We start from the raw sequence: 6,403 nt of genomic DNA on the forward strand, positions 1-6,403 counted from the left end.
GATGGGTTAAAAAAAACAAAACACAAACGGCATGTTAAGTTTGTTCACTTGGAACATATATGAACAGGGACAGGACAAGAACATGGACAAATTTAAACAGCTGGATTTTCTTCATGTAGCAGGGTAGTTAGTGGCTGAAATTTCCTTTCTTGCTTTCTTCCTTCCTTTCTTTCTTCCTCTCTTTCATGATCTTTCCTATTACTTTATAGTTTTGTTGATGTTTCTAAAATATAAATTATAGGTAGGACAAAAGAGATAACATGGAAAGATTAAAGGTTTTGCAGCTGGGCAGACCTGGATGCAAATCGAAGTTTTGCTGATGACTATCCAGTAGGGAAAGATACTTAACTTCTCTGTGCCTCAGTTTCTTTGGCAAAGAATAATATAATTTTGCAGGGTTATGCTGAAGATTAGCAATTATGTGTTAGAACACCTAATAAACAAAGACCAATCACTCAACCTGCAATTATTTTTATTGTTACTATCATATAATACAAGCCAAGAAGTGTGCCAGAGAGCAGGTAGGACTTGCAGGGCCTGCTCTGAGGCACAGGTTTGGTCAAAAGTCTGCAATGGCATCTATTACCCAAAGAAGAGCAATGTGGAATCATCCTTACCAGCAGCAAAAACATGTGTTGAGTCAGGTCCTCAGTATAAAAATGAGTAAAACACCACCTGTTCCGAAGGGATTTACCATCTATCTTTTAACCTATTCAGTGAGCATTTATTATGAACCCCCTATAAGTCAAAGACCAAAAGAAAAACTAGTGATACAAAGATAAATAGGACTTAGTCCTCACCATAGTTTACTGGAGAGAAACAATCATGGAAACAGATAAATACAATATAATGTAGAGAACATAGTCACAAAGTTAGGCATTTGGGAGCATAGATAAACACTTAGTCCAACCCGGGTGAGGGAAGATGAGGGAAGTCTAGGAGGCATTGGACATGGAACTGAGCCCTTAATTATAAGCAGAGGTTGGTTAGAAAAAAGGGGACTGGGTGGAGTGGCAGAAAAGCATCCCAGGCAGAGAGGAAGATGTACGGAATGGTGTATTACATAACAATCAGTTCGTTTTGCCAGAGCCTAGAATTTGAAGCAGGGGGTGAGATTGGAGAAGGAGGTGGGAACCAGCTCAAATGAGGCTTCGTACAGCTCCAGAGGGCAGTGGTGGATTTGAAGCCAGGAAGGCATGTGTCAAGGTGGTCAGCTTCATAGCTCAGACAAACGCTCTAGAGCCCTGTAGACGGGAGGATGTGAATGGGACAGCTGGGTTGCAGTTAAGGGTCACCTCTAGGGGATCGGAAGAAAGATGAGTCTGCACTAGGACAGAGATCGTCAGCAGGGAGATGATGGTGATGGAAACCATATGGCAAGACAGTCCCTAACAATCCCAAGAGCCCAGTAAGAAGTAGAAAGGAAGTACTTTTTTTTAATTATTATTTTTTAATAATATTTTTTATTATATTATGTTAGTCACCATACAGTACATCTCTAGTTTTTGATGTGAAGTTCCATGATTCATTACTTGCGTATAACACCCAGTGCACCATGCAATACGCGCCCTCCTTAATACCCATCACCAGCCTATCCCATTCCCCAACCCCCCTCCCCTCTGAAGCCCTCAGTTTGTTTCCCAGAGTCCATAGTCTCTCATGGTTCATTCCCCCTTCTGTTTACCCCCACCCCCTTCTTCTTCCCTTTCTTCTCCTACTGAGTTCTTTCTTATGCTTGGAGAAAATTTTTGTAACAGACAGTCTGGGAAAGCTTAGTAGAGGAGAGAGGAGATGAGCAGCCCTTTAAGGAAGGAGAAGACACAGGTGGAGAAAGAGGGCAGATCGCAGGAGAAGGAACAGAATTAACAAAAGCAAAGGAACGATAATATGTAGGTTGAGTTCACAGGAGAAGCTTATTCAACAGTAAGAATGTGTAACCTTTGACAGGCCCTCTACATTATAAATTCTCAGCCCCACGCAGGGAAGCATTTGTGCCAGATAGATTATGTTTCCTCCCCAAAACCCCTGCTCTCCTGAGGCATAAAGAGAGGCTACCACGAGCTCAAAGTAGAGAAAGATTGAGAAGTTCTTCTAGACTATAATCCAGAAAAGAAAAGACAGAGTCCCTCCTGATGGCATGAAAGCTCTGGTGGCCTTGTGGTGATTCCAGGCTGTGGCCAGACAAGGGCAGAGCCTCCTTCCTCTGCTCTGGCTTCCTCGTTCCCCACCTCCTGCTCCACTCCCTGCCATCCAGCGGCAGACAGAAGTGACTGGCTGATCAAATGTGCCAAGGAAAAGAGAAGAGTAAGATGGAAGCGGTGGGGAAGAAAGTGCTAAAGTGACCGAGGGGTAAAGGGCAAAGGGGAGAAAGTGTCCAAGGTGAGAGGTTCCCTCACCAACCTGAATGTCAAAGGAATGTACAGGGTCAGACAGGAAACATTAGACTTTGTGGGACATTCGCTCTCTGTCTCAACTACTCATTTCTGCTGCTTAGCACTTAGTATCTTGTGCCACTTATCACAATAGGTAAATAAAGAAGCGTAGCTATGTTTCAGTAAAACTTTGTGGACATGGAAGTTTGGATTTCATAAAATGTTCACATATCACAAAATATTCGTCTTTGATTTTTTTTCGATCAGTTAAAAATGTAAAAACCATTCTTATCTCACATGCCAGTACAGCCAGTGGGCTGGGTTTGGTGTGTGCAATGTGGTTAGCCATCCCTGGTTTAGAATAAGGGTCTCATATAGATGAAGAGTTGGGATGGGTCAAGCAGCAAAGAGAAGCCGTTTCCAAACCTGCACTCCTGTGGGTTCTGGATGGGATGGAATATAGGGCAGAAAGTGAAGAACGGAACTGTTTCTCTACTTTCACAGGTGCTTCCCTGAAAATGGTGAGTGTTTAGTAATGTACTGTACTACTCCTTTCCCCATAATCAAGGACATAGCGACGGGGTTTAATATTGCTTTTATATTAATTAAATTTTGAAATACTGCTTCCTATATTTCTATAAACCATATCAGGGTATTCAAAAAACCCATAATAAAACAACAGCCAATACATATTTTAGCTATGATATGTTCCTCTGGCTACTAAGGAATCCAGGTAACACCTAGGGGCATGCCCGTGAACAGCTGGACCTCAGCTGCCCATCTGGGAAATGGCAGAACCTCTTACACAGCTATGAGACCTGCTCTTGCCCAACTGGCTGCCCCCACCTGTAAGGTTCTCTTATGTTCTGCAGACACACGGTGTTTTACTGACACTCCCAGCTCTCAGTCTCATTCCCTGCTATACACTAAATGATCTTCCCTAGTTTGCAAAGATTTATGTGGTCTTGCTTGGAAAATACTTAAGAATCCTTGCCTTTTCTCCCAGGAGCATAGCTGAGAGGTAGCTGTGCATCAAAATAAGGTGATTAGGAAGATTGACGTACAAGATTCCTGACAAAGAGCCCAACCATTTTCCTTGGCCTGGGCACAAGCCTCCAGATTTCTAAAGTATCAATATCATATCAAATTCAGACTCTAAAACCACTCAACCTCTCCTTCCCCTGACCTGCTGCACCCAGAATAAAAGGATTCATGTTGTTACATTTCCTTTCTTTTCTGCTCTCTGGAAGCAGTTATTCCTCCTTATTAGAGAGGATGTTGGAGATGCTCCCGCTGACCTGTTGCCTTATTTATGCTCCAAGAGTTCTAACTCCCCAGCCACCACCCCAGACTCTTCCTCCTCTGACACTCATAATCTTTCAGAGGGGAAGACACAAGGAAGGGGCCAAGGGGAAGAAGAGAAGCCCTAGAGAAAATGAGGATGCATAGTGAGGGTTCTTGCTCCTGACAATCCTGCCCTCAGGCAGCCATGATGGGCTGGAAAGGAGCCAGCCACACACACTAGTGTGTGATCCACAGAACTCAAACCTGAAAGGACCCCGCCAAGGGGATTTCATAGAACCAACAATGGAACACTTTGTTGCGTACATTTCCAACCAGTCAAAGCTCACGGGACTCGCTTGGCTGGTAGTGGAGCGCCGTCCCCTCATTGCTAGGGTGCGCAGAAGATGGATGCACTTCTCCCAACTCCTGGACACAGTCAAAAACCCACTTTCTTCCGCAAGGCACAGGGTTGGTTCGGCTGGCTTCCCACAAATCTGGTTCTGAAGGAAGCACGCAGCTCCTCCGAAAACACATTCATTCTCTTCTCCCATTTGATCTTTCTTCCACATGCTTTTTGGATTAACGCTGGCATTTTGTTCCCATCTGTTTTCGGCTCTTGGTTAGAAACGTCCAAGGCAGGCTCTAGCCTTCTACATGGCTAGGGGGTCTTCTGCGGGGCACTGCTCCAGAGCAGGGTCCGTGGAAGATCACCTGCACGTCTTCCTTCAAGGCCACAGACACTGAATGAGCACCTCCCACGTGCCAGGCCTTGTGCCATCTATCAGGCACTCGGAGAAGCCATGTGATGCCGCCATGCAGAATTCAGCACAGGCTCCCGTGTCCCTTGAATAAAAGCTCAAGCCATTACAGTGATGGACAAGACAGAAGATGACCCCCCTCCCCATCCCCATCCCTCTGACGTCACCTCCTCCAAGTCTCTCTCTGATGCTCCAAAGCCACCCTGGCCTCGTTGCTGTCCGGTGACCACACCTGCCACCTTCTGCCTCAATGCCTTGGCACTGGCTTTTCCCCCCACTCCCCCTGCCCCCGGAATGCCCTTCCCCCAGGATAGCTAACTTTCTCACCTTCAAATCTTTGCTCAAATATTGCCTTTCAACAAGGCCGATACTGACAATACTGCTGACAACTGCAAGCCTTCATCAGTACACCTGACTCCCCCCCTTTACCCTCTTTAAATGTTCTTTTTCTACAGCACTTATCACCTACTGCCTTGGCCCAGTTCCCTAGAAAATGTAGCTTAAAGGAAAGCAATCCCAGGGAAGTGGACATGAGGGAAAAGGGGGTAAAGCTTAGAAGCAGGGAGAGCAGACCTAAGGGAATGTTGTCCAAATGGCCATGGTGGTGTAAAAAGTGATGCCTGGGTCCCACGGGACCTCCTCACAGAGGCTGAAAGAAGCAATTCGTCTCCAAACAATCTGCCCAGGGGAGGAGAGAAGAATGTATCCTTCAGTCTCCATCTCTCATTGGTCAAAGTCTGCCCTGTGGGTGTGAACTCCCTCATACTTCCAAGTGATATGAAAGCAGAGGAGCCCAGAGAAGGTTCCTCACCGTCGTGGGAACAGGAAGCCCCAGTGTGTAAGGTGGGAGTCGGAAGATGCAGGGCAGGTGCAGGGCGGGGGGCTTTGGGGCATGCCTGGGAGCAGCCTGAGGGACAGCCTGTAGAGCTGACCCCTTAGCTGTAGGAGTGGCAGTGGCAGGTGGCTCCAGGACTGCCCCCAAGTGCAGGCACCAGGGGCTCCAGACGCAGGGACAGAACAACCCGCTGCCAGGCCTCCTGCCTGCCAGGCCAGCTCCGGGGATCTAGACTGTGCATACACTGAATCCTGTAGAACCTTCCAACATGGTATCCAGCTCCCCCCGGCTAGGAATTAAGCTCCACAAGGCAAGATCTTTGTCTGTGCGTGCTCCCTGACGCACCCCAGGAGTCCAGGAAAGGGCCTGGCACATGATAGGTCCTCAGCACACTGCTGACAGAATAAAAGGGCAGTGACAATGAATGCGATACCAACCCTGCCCTCAATGAGCTTACAGGCCCCAGGGGACACGGACAAGCAAACAGCTCAGTGCGGTCCAGAATAGGAGCGCCGTGCAAGTGGCAGGCCAGGCGACTGCAGGAGCACTTAACAGAGCTGCTTAACACAGCTGTGTGATCTCTCAGTCCTGGTGATCGGACTTTAGATGTGACAGGCAGTGCCCAACCTGGCATAGCCCATAAAACAAGGACCCTGGAGTAGGAAGTCGAGATCTGGGCTCTAAACCCAACCTTAGCTGCAAATCATCTGTAGGATCTTATGAGAGTAATTACTACTTATCAAGTACTCACTTTCTGCCAGGTCACCGTATGAGTAACTTACTATCTCAGTCCATCTGGGCTGCTGTAACAGGGTACTGTAGACTGGCTGGCTTACAAACAACAGAGATTGATTTCTTCCAGTTCTGGAAGCGGGAAGCCCAAGATCAAGGCACCAGCAGATGCGGCGTCTGGTTCGTAGACGGCTGTCTTTGTACTGTGTCCTCACAAGACCAAATGGATGAGGGAGCTCCCTGGGTCCTCCTTCATAAGAACATTTATCTGGTACAGACGGCGGAGCCCTAACGGTCTCCCAGAGGCCCCACCTCCTAACAACGACAACTTGGGGGGTAGGATTTAATATACAAATTTGGGGGTTGGACACAAATATTTAGTCCACATATAGTTTCACATATATATGATGACCCTCATTTAA

This window comes from Ursus arctos, unplaced genomic scaffold (genome assembly GCF_023065955.2).
Source record: "Ursus arctos isolate Adak ecotype North America unplaced genomic scaffold, UrsArc2.0 scaffold_12, whole genome shotgun sequence".
Classification (NCBI taxonomy): domain Eukaryota; kingdom Metazoa; phylum Chordata; class Mammalia; order Carnivora; family Ursidae; genus Ursus; species Ursus arctos.